The sequence below is a fragment of the Lipotes vexillifer genome, unplaced genomic scaffold (genome assembly GCF_000442215.2).
Source record: "Lipotes vexillifer unplaced genomic scaffold, Lipotes_vexillifer_v1.1 scaffold951, whole genome shotgun sequence".
NCBI lineage: Eukaryota > Metazoa > Chordata > Mammalia > Artiodactyla > Lipotidae > Lipotes > Lipotes vexillifer.
In genome coordinates this window covers 2,246,343-2,272,942 of record NW_006793664.1, presented here as the reverse complement: position 1 = coordinate 2,272,942, position 26,600 = coordinate 2,246,343, and the positions used below count along the sequence as shown (strand labels likewise).

At 38.4% G+C, this 26,600-nt stretch overlaps 1 protein-coding gene across 4 annotated transcripts in view; it reads left to right on the top strand.

Moving 5' to 3' along the window:
• SORBS2 (sorbin and SH3 domain containing 2) overlaps positions 1-26,600 on the top strand; it is a 322,092-nt gene that overhangs the window by 108,975 nt on the left and 186,517 nt on the right. For 2 of the 4 annotated variants that reach the window (XM_007466546.1, XM_007466547.1), the window contains exon 1: positions 4,756-5,348. The exons of the other annotated variants lie outside the window; for them this stretch is intronic. The gene's annotated coding sequence lies outside the window, so the exon portion shown is untranslated. Of the gene's footprint in view, positions 1-4,755; positions 5,349-26,600 lie in introns of those variants that run through there. 4 annotated transcript variants of the gene reach the window in all.

The window sequence follows — 26,600 nt, the reverse complement described above, 5'->3', positions numbered from 1 at the left end:
AAATATCAAACTTCTTTCAAGAAAGTGCAAAATGGGACTTCCCTGGTGGCTCAGTGGTTAAGAATCCTCCTGCCCAGGGGACATGGGTTCGAGCCCTGGTCCGGGAAGATCCCACATGCCGCGGATCACCTAAGCCCATGTGTCACAGCTAGTGAACCTGCGCTCTAGAGCTCGTGAGCCACAACTACTGAGGCCACGTGCCACAACTACTGAAGCCCGGCCGCCTAGAGCCCGTGCTCCGCAACAAGAGAAGCCACCACAATGAGAAGCCCACGTGCGGCAACAAAGAGTAGCCCCTGCTCGCCACAACTAGAGAAAGGCCGAGCGCAACAACAAAGACCCAACACAGCCAATAAATAAATAAATAAGAAAGTGAAAACTGTTTCTAATACTCTCTACCAAAGTAGCCTCTTCATAATATTAATGATCATCATCATCTTAGTCTATAACTTATCAGCTTTACTTTTAACTTTGATAAACGTTCTCATCAAGTAATCTTATCTTAAACCTGTGTTTGTTCTGAACACTATTTTATTCTCATTTTTCAAACTTTTTAAAAACTTTATTTATTTATTTTTGGCTGCGTTGGGTCTTCGTTGCTGTGCGTGAGCTTTCTTTAGTTGCAGCAAGCGCGGGCTACTCTTTGCTGCGGTGCGCGGGCTTCTCATTGCGGTGGCTTCTCTTGTTCCAGAGCACAGGCTCTAGGCGCACGGGCTTTAGTAGTTGTGGCTCGCGGGCTCTAGAGTGCAGGCTCAGTAGTTGCGGCGCACAGGCTTAGTTGCTCTGCTGCATGTGGGATCTTCCCGGGCCAGAGCTCGAACCCATGTCCCCTGCATTGGCAGGAGGATTCTTAACCACTGTGCCACCAGGGAAGCCCCATTTTTCAAACTTTTTATCTTGAAAACAAAGAACTTCAAACTTACAGAAAGATGGAAAGAATAATAAACTAAGTTGGAAATATCCTTCACCTAAGATTTACCAGGTGTTAGTATTTTGCCACATTTGTGTTAGCCCTCAATAGATAGACAGAGAGATAGGTAGGTAGGTAGAATGACAGATATAGATGTACACAGGTTATATAGGTATAAATCTATCTTCTATCTCTTGTTATAAGAGCCAAATTATACCGCAAACACACACACATAAGACATTATTACGCATTATTATTCTTTTCTGAACCATCTGAAAGTAAGTTGCAGAGCCCCTGGCCCTTTACCCTAAATACTTCAATTTGTGTTTCCTAAGAACAAAGACATACATTTTTAAAACCATAATATAGTATGAAATGGAAACATCACTGTTATATACCATACAGTCCATATTCACGTGCACCTATTGTGTCCATGGCAGGCTTGATGGCATCTTTTTTTCAGATCTAGTGCCCAAACCAGGGTCACACACTGTTTTCAGTTTCTCTCTTGAGTCTCCTTTTAACTACATCAGTTCCCAGCCTTTCTTTTTCTTTCATGATACTTGCTATTCTTAAAATAAAAGTAACCTTAATTTGGAAAGGCACTTTTGTTGACAACATTTTAGGGGGATGTGATTTATATGACTTTAGATTTTGTCTTAGAAAATCATTCTTATATCACGGTTGTGGTAGTATACACTTCCATACCGAAAAAAAATTCTGAACAGGGATTTTTACCCACATTCTGCATAATAAAAACAAAAACAGTTAGCAGTGAATTACTGGTTCCCCTTTATATATCAATGGGTAACTTACTAACTTTTAATTATATAACAAATTTAATTGTAATGTTTAAATATATAAAAAATTTGAAAATACCTTTCATGGGCATTTTGTGTAAAATTCTACATTAAGACAACAAACCTCAATAGAGAAAACAGGCAAAAGGTATGAACAGGAAATTTATAGAAGAGGTAACGCAAAAGACCATTGAACATGAAGAGATGTTCAATTTCATCAGTAATTAAAGAAATGCAAATTAAGATGATAATGAGCTGCTACTTTGCACCTATTGTATTGGCAAATATTTGAAAACTATATAATGCCAAGTGTCCCTACCATAGCTGATGGGATCAAGGACTGGAACCTGACTTAGGGCAGTCCAGGTATACAGCTGCTGGCAACTTATGAGGTATCTCCTCTGGCTCAGAAAGATGAGGTGGGACGATCATATTTGTTTCTTGGGAATCCGTAGCAATGAACAAGTTAGAAGGGAGAAAAAAAGTCTGCTCTACCTGTGGTAGAGCAGAGCCAGAGGGCCAGAGCAACAGTGATGGGTCATGGCAGCCAGAGTTACATATGAGAGGAGAGGCTTGGGGTAGGTGATGAAGCCAGAGCATGCACAGAACACTCATCCATCCCTCCCCAATCCCCACCCCCTGCCACACAGAGTGATTTATAATGATGAACAGAGGTCCCATGAGGGACACCATGGGAGCAAAAAGATTTGTCTCAGTTCCTACCAGCTTCCCAGTTTCTAATCCTGAGCAGCTTTGGGCGGTTTCTAGTTCTCTTCTTCGGTGGAGTATGTTGATGGTGCACTGAGGCAAGAAGCCACGAGATAAAAGAAGACCTTCAAAATTCCAAAGGAAAATAACTCCAAAGGTTCTTAAACCTATAGCCAAACAGTCACGTACAAGGGTAGAATAAAGACATTTTCAAACATACAATGAAAAGAAAAGCTACCCTAAAACACCAGATGAACTTAGGATGTTTCTTGATACCTTTTTAAAAATGCCCACATTTAATCAAAATCACTTAAATTCTTCTGAAGTTATAGTAAGTCAATAATGCATGGTAGTGAAAAGACGAATTAAAACCCAGACCTCACACTATCCAGTCATTCAGCACCTGTTCAGACAGTGTTTTAGGTTCTCCTTCAAAATGTACTGAAAACTTAGAATATTCCAAGTATGACAAATAAGACATGGGCCAGGTTGGCTTTCGGGGAGTAGACAGAGCAGTGGAGAAGTCAGACAAGAAAGGAAAACTGCTAATAACCTACGGTGCATGACAAGTGTGTAATAGTAGAGGTAGATTCCAGGTACACTGGAGGCACAGAGGAGCCCCCTACAAACTCTGCCTGTGGCTGTCTTTAGCGAGGTGGTCTGTTTGAGTAAGGTGTTGAAAGATAAAGTCGGAGGCAGATTGGGATGGAGGCAAAAGGTGCTGGGGGGGGGGGTATGGGATCTGGCGGAGAAGCTTTTAGGAAGCAGGAACATCTGCAAGGCAAGGAAGCAAGAAATGGGATGTCATTCGAAATTGCTGAAACCTGGGGAATGAAGAGTAGAATATGAGGCTGACATTGAAGGCAGGGGCAAGTTCAAGAACAGCAAACTCAAAATAACTTAAGGGAAAAAGTACCTTAAGTCAGAGCAGGCTGAAAACAATGTGGAGCAGGAAAAGCCCACCCACTTTTCTTCAGCGGATATGCTAACCTGAGCAGGCTCAAACCCTCCAACTGTGAATCTGTTTGGAGACAGAAGGAAAATGGGATCCCCACATCTGCGTGCACAGGATTCTTATGCATAGTAAAGTTAGGGAATTACTACTGGAACAGGAGTCCTAACATGGGCAGGGAAGTGCAACACTCACAAAACAGGAAATCGATGGCAAGCAGCAAATGAAGGAAGTATCTATGTTTACAAGTGCAAAGTATTAATACAACTATTTCAGTCACGTTGCTAGAAACAAAAATAAACGCGATGGTGTCTTGAAAATATATCAAACAGAATATGACTGGTGACAGTATTAAAGGGTGGGGATTTTGCAGAAAGTATAAATGGTTAATGGTATGTATTATGAGAAATTCTCTGAAGAGATGAAATTTTAAGGAAGGGTGGGATGTGATCCATCTGAGGAAGCAAAGCTATTCCTGCTTGAAAGGTGAGATTTAAAGCAAAGCTTTTTTATTTTATTTTTTCCTTTTTTTGCGGTACGCGGGCCTCTCATTCCTGCGGCCTCTCCCGTTGCGGAGCACAGGCCGCGGACGCGCAGGCCCAGCGGCCATGGCTCACAGACAGGCCCAGCCGCTCCGCGGCATGTGGGATCTTCCCAGACCGGGGCACGAACCCGTGTCCCCTGCATCGGCAGGCGCACTCCCAACCACTGCGCCACCAGGGAAGCCCAAGCAAAGCATTTTTAATTTGGTTTGGATTCCCTAAAGTATTTTAATATTACAAATAAATTATAATTGAGTTAATCATTTTCTGCAGTAGGAAACAATAGGAATTTTTAGAATTTTATTTTAAATTCTGCAGTACATAAAAAGTGTATTAAAATAATTAAATACATGAATCCATAGGTAACATCTTTGGTTATTCTGGCCACATATAATGAGCCATAGGGCTTTGTTTCAGCTAAGTGGCGACAAGATTATCACTGAAAAACAGAAAGTATAACTGTCCACATTTGCCAGTCTCCTTTACGCTATGACGCGAAGGTGGAAGCTGTTTTAACAATGGTTCCAATTACTGTCTCTACAGTGATTTGCATGTTATTAACCTGGATAGACCCGAATCTATCTATTGAGAAGGGCTTCGCTTTCTCAATTTCACATGAAGCACTGGCTCACATAACAAAAGTTCCTCCTGAAAGCTGAAAACTCAGAGCACTTGCACTATCGGTGAAATACTGAGAATGATAACAGAAGCTACCCTCCTCCCAAAATGATGAGTTTCATGAAAAGAAATTAACAAGCTGTGTCGTGCACTGCACGTGATCAGCCATGCTTGCTAAGTCTGTCTGTTGGTTGTTGCTATGACTACGAAAAGCCAGTGGAACCCAATGAGCTGTCTGCAGCAGTGCTGGGAGGACCAGCCATTTTACTTATGGAAAACAGTGTGGCATATTCCGCTGAGCTTTACCCTGGAAGAAGCATTTTTTAAAAAAATCTATTGAGGGAAGAGAGAAGTAGTGGGCATGTTAGTATACAATTAGTACAGCCAAGCATGCCTGCCAGCTGCCATTTGGACGAGCTGTCGACTGCCTTTCCTAGTAGCTGATTTGAGAACGTGGAATGCAGAGAGATAATGCTGCATATCTGCTATCAGACAGCAGAAAAGGTTTTTGTCTTGGGAAGGCTCGCCTTCCCTGCAATGTTATCTCAGCAGCTCTCTAGCTGCTTACCCTGAAAACTAGTGACCCCAAAGGAGGTGTTTTCGTCTGCAAACACAGGTCCTGTGCGTGGCTGTAGCATATGAGTGGCAGGTCTGAAAAAGCAGGTGTGTGCTCGGATGGGCACTGGACTGTAACGCAGGCGGACGCTCTCGGGTTTACCTGCTTCCTGTTAACAGATTGTTGGCTCAGAGAGCATCTGTCTGCATGCTGAAGCTGAGGCTGAGAAGGAGGTCCCTGTGTAGCCACTTGACTGACAGAGGTAAGCTTTTTTGTCCTTTTTCAAGCACAGCATAACAATAACTCCGAGCAAAACTTAACCTAAGCATTTAAAATCATTGTGTTCTTTGGATTTACCAAGGAAATACATACACACAAACACAAACACACACACATACATACGTACACATACACAAAATAGTGTCAGAGACTTAGAATCGTTTCAGTAAGTTCAGGTTCTAGAAATTGTAATGATTTTTTAAAAATTACTAATATGCCTTGGGGTTTAAAATAAATATTTGCTGTTTTAACAAACCACGATGGCCTGTCCTTATGGACAGCCTTCATAACCAGCAACAATCTTTCTCCCTTGGAAACAATGGATTCTTTTACGACCTGCACTTTGACATACATTCAGAGAATTACATGGAAAATCAGCAGCTCGAAAATTGTGAAGCATTTATTTTTAAGCCTCCGAAATGATGTATTTAACTCTTAACACACCACTATATACATTTAAATTAAGGAATTCCGTACCCGATGTAGGTCATAAGAGCCAGTGGCTTGTGCCCTTGCATATTCTGAGCACAGAGTCCTGGTGTGCTGTTTGATTTAGTTGCGGGTAGTTGTAAAGCAAATAGTGTAGGTACTGGAAGCTGCTCACGCGTCCTTTCCGAGTATCATGCATGCCACGCTAGCCCAGAGCACAACACCCTCATTGTGTTCCCTGGCTTGGAATCCAGGCAAAGAAAGGAAGTGAATCGCTGCATTGAGTTCAAGCATAGCTATAGTATGTGTCGGTAAAACTTCTTTTATTGCACAACTTTTCTCACAAGTAGATAGGTTTCAGAGATAGAGAGTGAAACCAAAAACACGACCCTCCTCCAACAAATGTACTAATATTTGCAATGGATGTTTGCTGTCCATCACTACGTGATAATAGCACAGACTTTGAACTGCAGTAGGAATTGCTCCTTACTGAGTATTTCTTTGATTTATAGTCTCTTAGGAACAAAGCTGTTACTGTGGATTGAAATTGGTCAGTCAAATCGAAATTCCTGGTAAGGAAATGACCAAATAATGATTAAATTGTTTCAGCAACATTTCAGTTTTACGTAAATCAGTTCTATTGTTGGTCTACCAGAAACGTCAGATCATTTAGAATTCTATGGAAAATATTTAGGGAAAAATATTTTGTTGAAAACTTTGAATAAAAACCTCTATGTGCTAGAGATGAAATCTACCATGAAATATAAAATAAATAGGATCTGAGATCTACTTCTAAGAAATATATTTTTATTTTCTATCCTTTTACCCAATATATGGATGACATAGGAGTCACCTTTTAAGTATAATAATATAATTTTCACTGCTACATATGAGCACACAGCACCTGTTTCACAAATACAGCAATGTCATTATGCCCTCAGATAAGACAGTTATAAAGCATAGGGAGAATATTTTTCAAAACTTCTCTTCTAAATGTCACCAATATTCAAGGTATAAAAATATTCAAAAAATTCAAGATACAAGCAATCTCAGTCCAGAAAATCATCTCCAAACATTTAATAATAAGAGCTCTAACTAGGAATATTGTCTATTCGTGTGTGTGAGACATTGGGTAGGATAAAATGGTGAAACGATAGCATTGTACCTCACTTACGTTTAACTTTCAAAGGACAGTTTAACTAACAGACCTAGTGTTAAGTCAAATTTTATAATCAGCCAAGGAAGTGATTCTGCTATAGCAGGAGGAAAGGTGGAAAAAGTCTCTCTTCAATTTAATTCCTGTCAGAGCTTTACACGGCAAAAGGAGTTTCTAGAATTAACACAGTGAAAAGTCCTGCAGCAAGAAAATGATTTTGCCTTAGTTTTTCTTGGGGGGAGCTCTTAGAATAACCAGGTGTGGAAATACCTAAGGCCTGTTGCCTTTGTGGTGGCACCATATGTGACAGGAGTCAGCCCCACTAGGAAGAGTGGCACACAAACTTTGTACCTGTACTTTTTTTCCCTCCATTAGTAACCTTTTAAGGTGATATGCTATGAAAGATTAGCATTATAAGTGCACTTCTGCACCACACATCTACGTAGTTATTAACGCAACAATTTTGAGAACCAGACGCAGAGCTATAATCCCTATCCTTCAACACTCTGCACCTTGGCTTTTATCTATTTAGGTACTCTTAATTTCTGCCACTTCCCAACTCAGCTGCTGGCAATAGCAAATACTTTGTAATTTCCCAAACGCACTATATCAAACTTTTGCAAAGCCAGTCTCCTCTGTATAGACTTTTTCTTCAAATCTCCCCCGCAGCGGCAGCCACCTGCCATGCATCCTTCAAAATCCAACTAGAATGTCTCCCCAGACACTTCCTCGCCTTTTTCTTCGGCTACATCTGAATCTTATGTCTGTAGTTCTGGCTATTGCACCGTAGCGCATTTGTCTCTGCTCATGGGCTTCCAGAGTTTTACTGACCTCTGACTGTACTTTGTCCAGTGTCTAGAACTTGGCATTCAGACATTGTACTGGTAACCTCGGACTTGACTGTTTTCCTATTAGTTACCGTAAATATAGGCTTGATCTCGAAAAAGAAGTCCTATTATCTATTATACTGCATTTGATCAGAGAAACTCAAAACATTTACAAACAGTGATGAGGCTTTAATTTCCTTGATATGAAATTATAGTTTCAAGATCACAATTGGATAAAAGCTATAAATGTCCTATAATATATCAGAATTTTCTCAAGGAAAAATTTACAGCATATAAGTTTTAAACAAAACCAGCTTAGAAGCTTTAATATCTAGAGGATATTGTTTTTCTATTTATAGCTATTATAAAATTTGCAGGGGAAAATAAGTACAGTAAGTATCCCTATTAGAAATATGCTCTAAAATCAGGTCATTTAAAATTAATTTTGAACTGATGTTGATTAGCAGTTGATTATAAAAAAGTTACTTACGGAATTGTTTTCCGTAAGCCAGAGGAAAGTAGAGGTCATGAATTGGGAAGAGACCAAAGGATTAAAATAAAGTCTACAATAGGAGAATTTCTTTTGATATTCCTTATAAACCTGAAAGGTTACTGGTAATAACTGGTTACATTATACTTGCCCATAACTTGAGTTCCTGGGTGACGGAGAGAATAGTATGTTAGTATCACTCTTGATACAGATATGCTTTTGGTTGTAGAGACTTCCCACTCTTTTTCCTATATTAGATGGCATGATTATTATTTTTTTAAAGCCTAAATTTTTATACCCTTTTTATGGAAAATTTATCACAATGCTGTAATAAAAAGTAAGGATGTATCAAAAATTACATTAAGAATTAATAACTATATAATCCCTCATCTCTAAGATATCCATCTAAAAAGCAAAAGTTGGACTTAATATAGTATGAATTCTTGTACATAAAGTAGCAAAGATTAGGAAATTTTAAATATCCAGATGTTAAGAATTAGAAAGCAAAATATTTGGTAAACCACTTAAATTCATATTTCTGGACACTTTTACACTATCTTCCAGCATTGAATTTTATAATCAAAGTAAGATATATAGCAACTCTTAAGTGTCCTGCTGTCCTTTAACGGTTTATTTTGACTATCTTCCAGCTGATTTTAATGTATAACACGCTAATTTAATAATAGCTAAAATTGAAATTGGTTCTATGCATCTTAAAGACTAATCGTGTTTAATCAATTATTTTAAATTGTACATAGTAATTAGATTTCAGGAAACATGATTCCACAGTATTTCTGCATCATTTTTAAGATTTTCTATTTTAAGTAATTTATAATATTTTGAAGGCCTAAACTATATATAACTATGTTGACATTCAAATGAAATGAGTGAGCTCTTGTTGCATTTTATAATGAAGTATAGTAGTATATAATTGTACTAGATAATTTTTTTTAAGTTCCTCAAATAATTTAATCATAGATGTCTATTAAATTCTAAATTATCACTGCAAAGAATTATATGGAGATTTTCAAGATCTCCTTACAACATTTCTGAAAAAGTTAAGACATATACATTTAGCTATAAGGGAACACTTCTATAACTACTGAGTTCTAAATATTAATGGATAAGAAACCTCATTCCAGCTTAAGCTCACTTAAGATGATCTTATTTGAATAAATGACAGAGAACCAGCAAAGAGAAGGTTTTATTTTGAGCTTCAGCAACGTGATATATATTACACTTTACGCTAGTCTTCAAAACAGAAGTTTTGCCAACTAGGAATTTTAGCCAAAAAGACAGTAGTTTCCTCTTCCCCATACAGGTCTGGTATGCATAGATCCAGCATTAATTCTGCACCTTTGAAAAGCATTATTTGAACAAAAATCCAGAAAACTTTCTCTTTTCCTACCTCTAACCAAAGATCTCACGTTCAAAGAAAATTTTCCTACCTCAAAAAAAAAAAAAAAAATCTAGCCATATTCCATTGTATTTCCTAAATTTTTTCTCTCCATGTTAGAATTTAAGGAAATTTTATTTTTAATAAGAACATTATTTGAACATTTTAGTGATATTTTGGTTCTTTAATTTGCACTGTTGCCTACTTTTAAAATTTTTGATTTTTTGTATAACCTAGACATTCAATTCTAACTTTCCTTTGAGATGTTTCCTCAACAGTTGGTGTACATTGCATGTCAAAAATATTTTCTTATAATGAATTGTGTCTTCTGCTGTAGGTAGGAAAGTTAGTCCAATCAGTGTGGAAATACTTCTCCTTTTTAGATTCCTAAACCAACTGTAGCAAAAATAGGCTTCTAACCAAGAGCACTTGTTACAAAAATCCTTAAGAGTCTAAGCAGGGAATGGCATGAAGAATGGGAAACATTTAAAATGTATACACACAAAAAATATGCAAATGAGACATTCTAAGGAATAATTGGCCATGCTGGAGAAAATGTATTAGTATAAATGTTCATTCCGTCCTCCTCTAAAAAGTCCCTGTCCCTGCTTCTAGTCAGGGGTAGTTAACTTCTTCAGAGACATTTAGTCCTCCATGAAGGTCACCATTGGTAGAGACAGCAGCCTCACTGATGGAAAGAAACATGCTTAAGCTTTTGACTGTGAGGGCCTCATCCTCCACCTATGGACACGTCAGCTACTTCTGCCTCTTTGGATCCTATTAATATCAGATCTTAATGTTTTATAAGGTTTTCCTTCACTTTACGCTATTAACCAAAAAACTTTAAGAAAGCAACACTTGGTTGTTTAAAAGTGAGCTATTTCATAGATTGTCAGGATGCTTTCACATCGAATGACTTCAATTCTCTGTACTAAAGTTCACAAAGGAAAAGAGATTAGATAATAGTTTCAGCTGTTCTGGTGCTAACTGTGTCATCTGGTGAACTGTTTGAGCACTTTCTGAAGCATTTACACTTAATCTGTCAGATATATAATTGCAGTACAGTAAATATTATTATATCCTGGGGGATAAATAACTTTTAATATCTAGATTTGATATTAAATATCAATATCTAGATTTGGAGATGTATATAGCATAGCATTACTAGTAGTGAAGATAAAAATTTTATAACCACTGAGTTCTTCTGGAACAGTGTGAATAGAATTGTGTTGTCTGATATACCTCGAGCACCGGCTTGAACCAGTTTAAGTAAAGGGAGACCCTGAGAGTAGCAAGTACGGGGAAAAGGTACAGATTGCTTGGGCAGAATTAAAGTTAACAGGGAAAACTCAGCTTGCTTTACAATAGCAGCTGAAACCTTGTAGGCACATGGCAAACAAGTCACTCTATTAAATATTCAGTCAGTATTTGTGGAATGAATGAATGGCTCACAGTTTTCCCCTCGATGTTGTGTTAATGGCAGCACATTGATTACAAAATGTTGTTTGAATTTAAAGATCAAATGGTAATTGACAAGATTTTCTGATTTTTTTTTTTGTAAGTCATGAAACTGAGGAGAAGGAAAAAAAGATGAAGATTTTAGAAAACACTATTATTTTTAAAAATAAAATATAGTCTTCCTGGTGAGAAGCACTATATTTCTAACAATGATATAAAGAGAAATATAACCAGAAACTTAGATAAAACTCAAAGGACACACATCATTTAGTGAATAATTCAGACACCAAAAAATTTTGGTTTCTACTCTTAACTTTCTTAAAGTCTCAGGTTATCATCACATTCATCAAACAATATGATCAACACAAAAGAGTAATTTTTTCCTTTTTAGATAAGTGTAAGAGAGAAAAGTTAAAACCTAGAGTTACAAAATTTAAGAGGTTTACTTTAAGGCTTTAGAATATAGTTAAACAGAGAATTCAGTGTAGAAAAAGGTAGCCATCTGGGAGATCTTTTCAAATTAAAAACTGTAAGAATTGGGAGACCTTCCAAGGCCAATCAAAATATCTGTTTTGATTAAACTCAAGAAAACAATGAAAACCTGAATAACAAGATTTCAATAAACTACAGAAAAAAATTATTTGATTTTTTTCAATCCAAAAGATATTAATAAGAAAAAATTATATACTTTACTCTGTGCTAGCTACTATCTGAAGAGCCTTACAGATATTAATATTTTGCTGTTGTTATGTCCCCATACAAAGATATTACATAATTGTGGACTGTATTTCCCATCCTGTACATCTCATACCTGTGACTCATTTATTTTGCAAGTTTGTACCTCTTAATTTCCATCACTTGTTTTTTTCCTCCCCTCAGCTCCTCCCCTCTGGCAACCACCTATTGCTTCTCTGTATCTATGACTCTGTTTTTGTTTTGTGATGTTTACTCATTTTTTTTTTGTTTTGTAGATTCTACATGTAAGTGAAATCATACAGTATTAGTCTTTCTCTGTCTGATTTATTTCACTTATCATAATACCCTCTAGGTCCATTCATATGTGTCACAAACAGCAAGATTTCATTCTTTTTTTTGTGACTGAGTAATATTCCATCACAGACACACACACACACACACACACACACACACACACACACACACCCCACATCTTCTTTATCCATTCATCTTTTGATGGGCATTTAGGTTGCTTCTGTATCTGGCTACTCTGCATGAAGTTTACTCTGTCCTAGCTACTATCCCAAGAGCTTTACATATATTAAAGCTTCCTTTCAGTGAAGGATCTGGGAATTTACAAAGCTTTTAAAGGTATTTGAACTGGAATTTTCCAGAATGTGATCTTAAATTAGTTCCCAAAGAGGGACTGAATGAATAGCACATTTAGTTGCTCTCTCTTAGATGCCCTCATATCACTTTGTACATTATATTCTTTTTTTTAATCTCATTTTAGTGAAGTTTTTTCTACATGTATCTAATCTTTCCATATGAAAGTGAACTCCATGAGGGAGCAATAGTGTTTTATTTCTCTTTTTACCTGCATCATCTTGTCATGGGAATGGCCAACAGTAGATGAGTCTGGGTGATTAACCCGAGTAGGCTGCTGAATCAAATGTCAACAAATAAAATTGACACCAAGGAAAAGAAATGGAGTCAAGGTAATAAAAACTGTATGTAATTCCATGTAACCATCATGAGAAAATTAAGTCAGTCCACAAGTCCTTAAACATTTGTTGTTTTGTTTTGTTATAGCTTTACTCTTTGTTTTTGGTTCGTATGCTTTTCATGTATTGATAAAACACGAAGCTAGATGTCAGAGCAATCCTTTTTCAGACATCAGACTTCCTCAACAGAGGAAATCATGACGCAACCAAAAATGATCCAGCTCATTTAAGCCACTATAGACTTTTCCCCCAGAATTTAGTCTCCTGAACAAGTTAACTATATGTTCGTTATCTCTGACAATCAAGGAAACAATAAAAATGTGGGAAAGCACAGTTACCTCCTTTACCAGAAAAACTGTTACTCATTTGTTGAAAATATATCTGTTTTGGGAAAAGGGTTTTCTTAGATCAATAGTTCAGATGACTGGTAATATATCCTGAATTCTTTGACAATGAATTTACTTAGAAACATGATTTTTTTATATGATTTGTGGTCTAAAAGCTGATTATATCACTGACTTCCTTCCCATCATAAATTTAATTTTAGAAGACTAACATAACCAATTTATATAATTAATATGACTTTTTTCTTGAGTTAAAAAAAAACCTTCTTTCGGAAGTGCACAAAGTGCTTTTAATACATGTTAAATTAATTTTTAGATTTATTGGCAGCAGAGAGGAGAGTCATCACTCTAGTAAGTAAAAGTAAATGACAAAGCCATAAATAATCTCATTTTATAAGTAAAAGTAAATGACAAAGCCGTAACTTAATTTGAAAATCACCTTCCTTTTGACCCAAAGTCCCAAATGTCCTCTCAGGGTCTCTTATGGACAGTTCTCTGGTAAAATAATTTCACTTGCTCTGTATATTATTATGTGGTGTATTAACTCATCATGATCATTTGGAACCCTAAACTTTTACTTCCTTTGGAATGAATTGGGAAAACATACCCCCAAAACTCCGGTTCACTCTTTTTGGCACTGATCTTTGCAGCTGTCAAGAACTAAAAGATTATGATGATAAAATTGAGTTTCCTGGGGAATGTTCCATTTATGAACTGCCTCGTCTCCAGACTCCTCTGTCATTTCACTGCATCTGCTTCTAACCTGGCCTAGAAGAAGTGCTAGCTTCCATGGTCCAGATAAAGCCTGTGGGGTGGAGAGGACAGGAGCTTAACAGGAGGACCCCAATCCTCCAAGAATGACCCCCCCAATAGGGTCATTCAACTAAAAGAGTTTTAAGTTCAGCAGTAACTAGGAAAAGTCACATGTTCTGATTTCCAACCAAAAGTAGAGCATTTTTTGAAAAATCTGTACACACTCTATGTAATGCATCTCAGAGTGAGAGTATTTTATCTGGCCAACAAAACAGAATGGCCTGTTGCTGACTGACATTGAGAAATGTCACTTCCCAAAAGGTCAGATTACTAATTGGTCAGTGCGTTCTTTAAGGAAATAAAATCAGAATTGCATCTGACAAGTATAATGCCAGGGACAAATGATTTTAAAGCTATCCTCAAACTATATTTGCCCAGCAAACACATCAGAACCACGAGTTCATAACTGCTAAGTGGACTAGAATATCTAGAGTCACCTGTCCCTGCAGCTGGGCTTGACCATGCACTGACAAGATTCTCTAACTCTGTTTTTTTCCAGACTTTTGAAGATTGTTGTCTCAGTTGTTGGTATGTTAATATAAGTTAGCTGGCTTCTGATTTTATCTGATATTGAAAAGAAGCTTTGATAGGGAAAACAGAGAATGAGAGAGATCCTAAGTTCTGGGAACAATGTAAAGAGAGACCAGACCCAAATACAGATATCAAAGTTGTAGTTGTATATTTTTAAATAATTTTTGAATTTTCATATCATTCATTTTTTTTCATGTACATCACACTCATCAAGGACCTACTATGTGTTTAGCATGGATAAAGAGATGAAAAAAAAGAAAATGAAACAGAAAGCCATTAAGAAAATTTACAATTTAGTAAAAGAGATGACAGAAACACTAATTATTATAATTTCTTCAAAAGACATGCCCAAAAGTAACTGTCATATGATGTAGATAAAGAAGTTCTTTAACTGTTTTAAGAGATAAAGTTCTAGAAGATGGTAATAACTAGCTCAGGAAAGGGAGGTTTTTTAGAGGATCAGGGAAGATGACTTAAAGAAAATGATATTTGAATTAGGTCTTGAATGGGGTGAGATTTTGATAATAGCTTGCAAAAGCAAGGTTTGTAGGCATCCTGAACTGTTTTACTCCACTAAATAATTTATTTAGCATCCCCTCACTGCTTTCACATGTCATGTAATCTGCACAGGCATCCTGTGAGGTAGGTACTATCATCACCATTTTACATGAAAAAAGAAGAAATGGAGCTTCCTCATTTCTTCCTTTCACCAATACAATAGGTGAAAGGCCTATCGTATTTTACTCATATTGGTCAGTTGTTGACTTTGAGAAGCATTTCATTCCAGGGCAGGGATAAAGGCGCATCCAAAGATTAAGAAGTGAGAATGCTTTTAAGGATGTGGAAGCAACAGGTACAGCTAGAAAATAAATGGAGAAGACTCCAGATAAGACAGTAGAAAGAAAAATAAAAGAGGGAGGGAGAAAAATGAAGAAATTTGTTTGTTTTGGCAAAGAGCTTAGCCTGTTTGCAGCCATGGAGAAAGCGCCAGCAGGAGAGAAGGAAGGTGCTAGAGGAAGTAGGGCTTCTCCAGGAGCAAGACCTCAGAGAGGGGGCAGCAAAGAGAGAGAAGACTCAAGGACAAGGAATAGTCCAGCCTCCAAGGGAGCCGGTGAGGCTGGGACCTAGGTAGCATGAGCGGGAATTGAGAAATGAGATCAACTCCTGACAGCTAGAAGGGAAATCTCAAAGGACAGTCTTATTACACTGCAGTATGGGTAAGGTCCAGTGTGCACGTGAGATGGAGTGGCAGCCTTGTCTTGTCCACAGTGGCGAATGAACAGGGAGGCACAAAAGGTGAAATAGAAGCCAGTGGAGGGCTTCCCTGGTGGCGCAGTGGTTGGGAGTCCGCCTGCCGATGTAGGGGACGCGGGTTCGTGCTCCGGTCCGGGAAGATCCCACATGCCGTGGAGCGGCTGGGCCCGTGAGCCATGGCCGCTGAGCTTGCGCTCCGGAGCCTGTGCTCCGCAACGGGAGAGGCCACAACAGTGAGAGGCCCACGTACCGCACGAAAAAAAAAAAAGATGCATTATCTCAAAGAGTTTTTGAGGCTTAACTGGGCTATGCATGTTAAGTGTGTAGAATGGGGCCCGGCACATAGAAGATGCTCAAGAAGTGTTAGAAAGTATTATTAGCAAAAATCATTTTTTAAATAAATTTATTTATTTATTTTTGGCTGAGTTGGGTCTTTGCTGCTGCGTGCAGGTTTTCTCTAGTTGCGGCGAGCGGGGGCTACTCTTCGTTTTGGTGCGCGGGCTTCTCACTGCGGTGGCTTCTCTTGTTGTGGAGCACGGGCTCTAGGTGCGCGGGCTTCAGTAGTTGTGGCTCGCGGGCTCTAGAGCACAGGCTCAGCAGTTGCAGCACACAGGCTTAGTTGCTCCGTGGCGTGTGGTATCTTCCCGGACCAGGGCTCGAACCCGTGTCCCCTGCATTGGCAGGCAGATTCTTAACCACTGCGCCACCAGGGAAGCCCTGCAATCATTTTTATATAAATGAGTTAAGTAGAGAGGCATGTGCTGTGATTCTCCAGGCTGTGCAAGTTCAGTGGTGACTAGCCAGAGTCTTAGCTCTTGAGAGCTGTTCACAGCCTTCAGGGTTGAGGGAGGGGAAGCTAATGATGACCAAATATCATCACAAATACCGGTACAGTGGTGAGCAAGCACTCAGAATAGAGTGTGAATGATCTCCCTGGATGATCTCAGATGTGTGCAAGGTTCTGGATGGAGAGAACACCATGTACAAAAGAATGGGCATGAGAGAACGCTGGAGGTGGGTTAGTGGATCTGGAATGAGGGAACCATAGGGAGAACCGAGCCTAGCGTGGGGTGGGGCAAGCACATGGGCTTTGCAGTCACATGGACTTGGATTTCTTTTCCAGCACTGTGACTGCTGAGTATGTGGGGATAGGACCCCCAGCCTCTCTAGATCTCTATTTTACTACCTTCAGAGCAGAGATAATAATAGCACTCACCTCTGAGGATTAACATTGGGATTAAATGGGATTATTGTAAATGACTGGCATATCACCTAACACATCAAAAACACCGGAGGAATGGTAGCCACACCACCGGCCTCAGGATCAGCCTTATGATAAAGTTTGGATTAAATCTTTAGATAAAAAAGAGAACCATTGGAGTTCCTTTTTTTTTTTCTTAACATTTTACTAGAGTGTAATTGCTTTACAAGGGTGTGTTAGTTTCTGCTGTATAACAAAGTGAATCAGCTATACATGTACATATATCCCCATATCTCCTCCCTCTTGCGTCTCCCTCCCTCCCACCCTCCCTATCCCATCCCTCTAGGTGGTCACAAAGCGCCGAGCTGATGTCCTTGTGTTATGTGGCTGCTTCCCACTAGCTATCTATTTTACATTTGGTAGTGTATATATGTCCATGCCACTCTCTCACTTCGTCCCAGCTTACCCCTGGAGTTTAAATGGGAAAAAGTAATGCTTATGTTTGGGTATAAAAAAGATACACCTGGTAAGAGTCTATCAAATTAAATGAAAAGAACAAGAAGTGGTTATAGAGAGTTTCAACATCTGAGGCAAGAGAACAACAGGCATGAATGAAAGTGATGGGTCAGGGAGAAAAGTGAGGGTTTTATAGTCAAGATTACTATATAACAATTAACTCTTCTAAGTGTTTGGAATGCATCTCAAACAGTGACTGCTCAACAGTCTTAAAAATAGGTGATTCTAATTCAGTGCGGTATTGCATTCATAGAGATGAAGGAAATGCACAGGATCTACTTTGCTTGTGCAGGAGCTCCCGAGGCATCACTGAGGAAGAGTTTGGGGTATAAAGAATATGTGGGGGCTTCCCTGGTTGCGCAGTGGTTGGGAGTCCACCTGCCGATGCAGGGGACACGGGTTCGTGCCCCGGTCCGGGAGGATCCCACATGCCGCGGAGCAGCTGGGCCCGTGAGCCGTGGCGGCTGAGCCTGCGTGTCCGGAGCCTGTGCTCCGCAACGGGAGAGGCCACAACAGTGAGAGGCTCGCGTACCGCAAAAAAAGAAAAGAAAAAAAAAGAATATGTGGGTTCTTGCTTTGGAACGTGCTGAGCCCCCGTGATTGAGGAACAGCATGTGCTAAAGCACAGAAGCAAGAAGGACATGTTCTAAGGACTGAAAGTCAAGTCGTTGGGTGTGGTTGGAATGCAGGGTGCTTCATATGGAGAAAGAGAAAATAAAACGGACATGCAGACCAGAGCAAAATTGTGGCATCATTGTTTCACACTCAGGTAGATGAGAAGGCACTGAAAGAGTTCAAGCAGGAAAGTGAAATAATAAGATTTCCATTTTAAAACCTCTACTCTGGTATAAAGTACAACTGAGAAGGGGGGTGCAACTAAATGCAAGGATTTCACGGAGGAGGATGGTGTAAACTACAGGAAGAACACTGCCCCGGACCCTGATCTTTTATCTCTTAAGGATGTGATATATGAGACTGGAGTCTCGGAAATTTCAGGAGACTTTGATGGTCTGTGTTGAAATTTCATACAAAAGGGAATGCCGTACAAGATGCAGAGCCCAGTGCAAGGTGAAAATGCTAGACCCCTTATTCAAAAATTATTGATAATTTCAAGATGATGAACACAGAATATTAAACCCAGCACCTGGCCTTTCTAAGCACAGGGTCAGGTGTAAATGTTCAGGTCACAGGCCCATAAAGCCAACCCTGCACACAACTTGCATTTTTATTCATCATATGTGAACACTCTTGCCTTTTGTGCATCAAACGCAATGGACTTAATAAGATGATTAATGAGTCTGAACTACTGTGGGTTATCTCTACTGGTATCTACTATCTCTTCCTGGCTGGAGGAAACGCAGCTTCTCCCCAGGCTGGGGCCCTTGGGATGCATGAGTCCTGCCATACCCTTCTTATACCTCACGCGGGCAGGACCTCGGTCATCAGAATACCATCACCCGGATCCCTGCATCATGTCGAGGGGGCCTGTGAAGTCCCCAATGTGGGAGGGATCTGGCAGCTCCTCATTTTCCTCTACCTTCTAGAAAACCCTCTTTCCCCACCCCTTCCCATGGTAAGAGCACATTCCCCCATGCCTCCTCAGAGGATGGGGGAAGGGGCACGGGGTCAAGGAGGCATAATCTGGGATTCCCTCTGATAAGCTGAATAGCTAGAGAGTTTGGAGTAGGCTGATATGTCTGCAGTTCTAGGTCCAGGCCAATGCTTGAAGACACGTTTGGATTTTTGTATCTATGGCCTTCTGTGAATGGAACTCCCCTGACCTTAAAAATGTCAATATAATGATCAGTTTCAGACTTTCCCTGTAGTATGTTACATATGAAAGTAGAGATCTGCCTCATTGAATAGCACCAGGCGCCAAGACGACCCCAGACACTCATGAATATGAGTGCACCTCCCCCGCGGTCCCCCTTACTCCAGTCCAGCCTTGTCCTTCCTTCTTCTCCATGTGTCTCCCATTCTCCTTTCCTTGTCAGTGTTGTTTCTTTATGTGGTTATTATAAAAATCCAAATTATAGTCTGAAGTGCCATTTACTGTATTTAGTAAACAATTTTATGTTACTTATTCTTGGTTGCTAATTTTTAAAGGTCAGTAAATAACAGTATGAATTAAGTACTTTTTATGTTTTGATAGCCCATAACTGCTTTTCCTTTTGTATGAGCCTTGTCAAAGACAAGTTTTCTCCAATTCTGCATGAAAGTCCCTCGGATTTTTCAGGAAAGGAGGGAGCAGGCAGGGAGAAGCCTGCGGGGAGCTGTAGGATAAGGTCCAGTCGTGGGCCTGCCCTTTACGAGGATGTAAGTGCTGGCATGTGACTTAACATCTTTCAACCACAGGTTTGGAACCAGAAAAATGAGGCTCTTATGCCTAGATCACAGGCCCATTAGTTCTAGTACATGAAATAATTCGTGCAAAGTACCCACAGCAGTGCCTAGCACATAACTGGCTCTCAATAAATGACAACTATGCTGTCAATAAAATTCTCCTGGGATGAAAGAGTAATGGGGATCTCCCAGAGATCTTGACATAATAAAGTTCGACTGGGCCCAGAGCAAAAATTACATAATATAACAATGAATTTCCACAATAGATAATTTAAAACTTCTAAATATAAAACCCACCAGACTTTCAATGATCACATATTTCTTAAATCTGAATTTTAATTTAAAACTCAAAGAAACTTCTAGAAGAGTCTAACAACACACTACTGTGTCTTCTGGTCTTGCCTGAATTACATCACACTAAGGCAAACTATGCAGAGTATTAACTGCGAACACAATACTAGGATAGAACGACGGAGATCACCATTTCTAAAGATCCTAATTCCAAGGAAGAGCCATCCTGCCATTAACTAAGCTAACAGAGAAGAATTTTAATTAATCCTACAATCCTAAAGTACTTGTTTCAGAATGTATTATACGGTCGTTTGCCAATAGATTTACCTGATCTAAAATTAATGTCATGTGGTGTTGAGCTTTGTGATCTGCAAGGTTAGTTAGGAATGTAAAATAACCATAAGTATTCTTATAAATAATAATATTAGCTACCATTCCGTGAATGCATACTGTGTCAGGCAGCTTGCCAAATTCCTTAAATACCTCACATTGACTGTACACAAAAACACTCTGATGAGGGTATTATTCTCATTTTACAGAAGAGGAAACTGGCTCTGAGAAGTTAAACATCTTGTACTGGGTCACACTTGTGGGGAAGGTAGAAATCAAACTTGGGTCGGCCAGATTCCAAGGCCTGTGCTCTAACATTTTTCTGCTTCTTTGTGGGAACTACTGATTAGCAACACCCCCCACCCCCCCACCCCCGCCTAAATGTTATAACTCGCCTGTTATCCTTCTCTATATTTTTCTTTGTGGACACTATGGAAACATTTATTTACAAGACTACACCAAGTGTCTTTATTCCCAAAGACCAGAAACAACGCAACAATAGAGGTATGGAGGAAAAAAAAATCTATGAGGCCAATAATGATTATTTCTTTGTGGTGAGATTGCAGATGGTTTTTCTTTTCTTCTTTTGCTTGTCCATATTTTCTAAATCAACTTCAAGTTTTGAAACTTTCAAAATAAGGAGATGCATATAGGTGAGGACCAAAGGAAATTCGTGGGGCACCAATTCTGATGTTCTAAACATCAGAATTAGATGTTTAGACATCTAATTCTGCTGCTACAATGCTAAGCAATAGGAATGAAAAACAAAACGAAACGAATATCTGGATATAAATATCTTATCAATTCCCTTTTATTGTCATAATTCGCCTCCACTTTAATTTGGGAGGTTATTTGGAATATGTCCCACTGGAAAATAGATCACTGCCATCTTGATTTTCTGTGCTCAGTGTCAGTGGGCCTTTTTACTGGCAGTGATGGTTTTAGCTCTGGATTAAGAATGATTAGTTCTACTTTGGAACCAAATACAGCACAACTGGAGTTCCAAAAGAATTAAGAACAATTCCCTTTGTCACATACACGTGGCTACGAACACGTGGAACAATTTCCCTTTGTTAACCATGGCACCGTGATCTAAAGAGGAAGGTGGCTACTCTGAGAGCGCGTGTACTTTGGGGGAAAAAAATCTTGTCTTCTTTACATTTTTTAAGATAGTACCTAGTATGATAGATAGCCTGTAAGAGTCCTAACCTGTATGACAAATTGCATTTCACAGGTAAGTCCTAACACACTAGGTGAAATAGATTATCCAGAGCATTTACAATAAGAAAAATAAGGGGGGAAAAACAATTCAAAAGATCATATCCAAAACATTTATTGTTCAATATACATGACATGACCTGCCTTGCCTGACTTGGTTCTCCCATTATTCCATCATTCATTTTTCATTGGCATTAAGTAAGCTTTTTCTATGAATTAGGCACTGTACTATACGAAGAAAACAGAAGGTCTTGCCCTTGTGGAGCTTATAGGCTTGAGGTCTATTTATACTTTGTATATGAGGCTGAATGGCTCAATTCATGAATGTATGAGCCTGTACAAACAAAACATATGATGATATGAAATGTGGAAAAGTTTCTTCTTAAATACTTACTGTATTCATACATATATTTCCCAATTTTTTTCTAATATAGGTGGTGAATTTATGCATACCATTGGATGATAATTAAATGGGGCATTAGCAAACTATATTCATTCTAATTTAAATAGATATCATTTTTTAAGTTGCACTGAAAATAAGCATACTTTTCAGAATTAGTACTTAGAAAAATCTTTAAAGTTGTTTATGAAAAATGCCATTTTAATAAACATCATGAAAAGCAGCACATTACTATGCTTTTAAATCACATTGACACCATTTATTGCTTTTCCCCGCACTCATGGTTTTCAACTCAATGTTCAAACTTTTTCAGAGGATAGACATTATGGAATATTTATAACCAGGCCAAACCCAGCTCTTCTTTCCATTTGTGTGATGTGAAAGAGGAAAGCAATTTCAATGAATCAGAATTAATGCTGAGTTACAAAAGTTGTTCATTTCAGGAAAATGTGATCAGGGAATCTTGAGTTCTGCCCTAAATTAATAAAGTCAGTTGTTAAGTGATAAAAGCATTTTAGAGTATTTATCTGTGAAGTGAGAAATGCTTTCTACCCACCCAAGGGACTATTGTAAGAATAAGGAAGTTAACATTCTTGACCTTAAAATGTTAAAGTTTCTCAGTATAGAGGGTCCTTAAAAAACTAAAAATAGAGCTACCGTATGATCCAGCAATCCCACTCCTGGACATATATCCGGAAAAGACAAAACCTCTCATTGTAAAAGATACATGTGCCCTGATATTCACAGCAGCACTAATTACAATAGCCAAGACATAGAAGCAACCTGAGTGCCCATCAACAGATGAACGGATAAAGAAGATGTGGTATGTATATACACAGTGGATTACTACTCAGCCATAAAAAAAGAGTGAAATATTGCCATTTGCAGCAACATGGATGGACCTAGAGATTATCATCCTGAGTGAAGTAAGACAGAGAAAGACAGATATTATACGATATCACTTATATGTGGAATCTAAAAAATAATACAAATGAATTTATTTACAAAACAGAAACAGACTCCCAGATTAGAAAACAAACTTATGGTTACCAAAGGGGAAAGAGAGGAGGGAGGGATAAATCAGGAGGGTGGGATCAACAGATACACACTACCATCTATAAAATAGACAGACAACAAGGATTTCCTGTATAGCACAGGAACTATATTCAGTATCTTGTAATAACCTATGATAGAAAAGAATCTGTGTGTATATATATACATACATATATATATATATATATATATATATATATATATATATATAAACTGAATCACTTTGCTGTATACCTGAAACTAACACAATACTGTAAATCAACTATACTTCAATTTTTAAAAATGTTGAAGTTTCTTTTACATGAAGAGCCACCTGTAAGTGTGACTGGCTGTGCAGATAAATGGAGTGAAATATGAGTCCATAGATATCTTGGCTCTTTTGAGGTGGAAATCATTCCAATTTTAGAGCTATGCAGCTACTCAGGTATCTTGTTATAATTCCCAAAGTTTATAGTCCTTATCCATTTTGGGGAAGCCATTAGTACATATCCAACAGATGAAATGACAAAGATACATTTATTTTACTTGTAGAGCCAGTGATTATCATGTAAGCGAGAATCAGGAATGTTTTAGTATAAATGTGTCTTTGTGTACGAGTGTGGGCACTAATCAGTACGTATTAATAGACTGATTTACTCACTTCATTGTTCTTGTGTTTTATATCTTAGCCCAATGCTAGTTCCTCTCAGAACAAAGTTAACAAAACCACTAAAGCAGAGACTGGAGATAAGTAGTAGGAAATAAGACCTCGAACCTCCTACCTCCTGAAGTGTGTGAAACTAGAGCCATGTTTCATCAGCCGAGAAATTAGCAAGGACCGTTCATAAACCTTTTAATCACTGTACGGATATAGTTTATCATCGAAACAGAAATGGCAAACACAGCCCTTGAGGCACTGCTCATTTTGATTTGGAAACAGTGTAAGAATTTATATGAATTTATATGTATATGAAGAAACTTGAAACTCAAAACTTCTAAATATACTAAGACAGTGAGAGGATGGTTGAGAAGCAAGAATAGTAGCAAAGTTACATAAACATTCCTCACCTTGTATGTTTTCAAGATTCTTTAGTATTTAGAAAGGAGATTTATGAAATATTGCATTAAAAATCAAGACAATTTCAATGTTATGTCTGTCTTCAATGAATCTGTTGTAAGAAACTAATATATTCTGAAGGCACCACACAAATTTATCCTTCTATAAATAGATCTATTTATATAACTATATAATATATAAATTATTATTATAAATGTAATTTATCACTGACTTGATAAATTATATTTTGACAAATAGTCAAATTATTATGACTGTATTTTGAATAATTTCTGTATGAAACATGAAGGCTCTGATAACTCTGTATTCAGTTAAAATCCAGACAAGATGAGCTACTATGAATGAGAATGAGTTCTCCATGGAGATGGTTAGTAGAAGGTGGGCAGTACCATTTCCTATGAACAGTGAAAGTACCTAATAATCATCTCAGGGCAGCACAAAAGCGAGCTTTAAAAATGAACCTTAACTATTGTAAATAGTGCTGCAATGAACATTGGGGTGCATGTCACAGATGTAGAAAACAAACTTATGGTTACCAGAGGATAACGTGGGGAGGGATAAATTGGGAGACTGGGATTGACATATACACACTAGTATGTATAAAATAGATAACTAATAAGAGCCTGCTGTATAGCACAGGGGACTCTACTCAGTACTCTGTAATGGCCTATATGGGAAAAGAATCTAAAAAAAGAGTGGATATATGTATATGTATAACTGATTCACTTTGCTATATACCTGAAACTAACACATTTACATCAACTATACTCCAATAAAAATTTTTTTTAAAAAAGACCTTCAACTGAATTTTGAGGATTCATGGGGGAAAAAAAGAGCAATATTACGTTAACTGGACGAATAAAATCATCACAACAAAGATGACTTAACCTGGTCTAAATCCGTACGTCAACCCTAACCCCAAAGAATAATTGGAGCCCACAGCCAGGGGGTGCTCTGACACTCGGGAGTCAGGTATTCACCAGCAAGTGTTCTTCAGTTTGTAGGCTGTGGTGTTTGTTACTCCTTGAAATTTCCAGTACCTTTGTGGTTACCCAAATAGAACGTGGTGCAGAAGTCCAGTCTGGAGTCTCAAAGGTGTGTTCAAATGTGCGCGTCTTTTATTTTTTTTTATTTTTTGAATTTTATTTATTTTTTTATACAGCAGGTTCTTATTAGTCACCCATTTTATACACATCAGTGTATACGTGTCACGCGCAAGTCTTTTGAAAAGAGGCCAAGTGGATAGATCTTAATCAGGAACAAGAAAACAGAGTTCACGTTACAGAATGGTAGAGCCACTGCAATTTATAGCTCAGGTTTGGTTTGGCCACAGGTGATGGGCACTGTTTGTTAAGGCCTTTCCAATTCCTTCTTCTCTTACCCAACGTTATATATGCAAATCTAAAGGCAACCTGAATTTAGCCCTCTTTATCTGTCTGCAGGTAGGATTCATTACAGAGTATAATTGCAAAACTGGGCAAATAAGTGTACCCTAATGTAATGCCATAAAATGAACTCAGGGTTCCATTTTTTAGAAGAGTTTTACTAAGCAAGCCCTGCATTAATAAAAATAATTTCTTACTGAGAATTATCTCACTTTTGAGTCATTTTTCTAATTATCTTAAATGGTATTATTCTCCTTTGATAATTTATTGATTCCAAGACCACTTTATTCTACTTGCGTGTCTGACTATACCTCAATTAAAATATACCTAATACTGAACTTGGAAGCTCCAAATTTTACTTCTTTTCTCTTTAGGATATAGTCTATTAATTTCTTTCCACCACTGAATCCCTTCTTACTAGAATTATTGCAAACCTCATCTTCTCTACTGTTGATGTCTATTTCTTTTTATCTCTAAAAACCTCTTTTGGTTGCAGTTGAAGCCATCACCTGATACTTTAATGAGTCTACTATTGTGGGTAGCATTCACCTCTAATTTAGTTCATTGGGGGTTGAACACAAGTTTCTATCAAAGCTGCTCCCAGGCAAAAGAAAGTAGCAGTCAGTGATGGAGTAGGCCTGGCGCTCGTGGTACAGACTGACAGGACCCAGTGGGAATTCTCATCCCAACTTAGATCTAGAATCTGCTGCTGATGCTGTTTTATGCCCTTTCAACCCCACTGGGATAGAGTGTCTCAGACCCTGATCCTAGTGATTTTCTATAAATTGATCCTCTGAATCCCAATTTTCAAAATATAAAGGGGATGATTAGGTAGGTTTTATAGCATTCTTTCCAGTTATGATTCAAGGTTAAATGAAAGATAAGAAATGAAAGAAGCCAAAACTGGTGCCCCAAATCTGCTGACTATACTGTTTCCGAGGATGTGTGTGTTGTAGCAGAGACCTAGGATAAGGCCAATACATAGAGCCCACCTCTCCAGGATCAATGTGACTGGATGTAGGCATCAAGCTTCTGAGTCCCCACGGTGGAGACACTCAGTGTAGGGA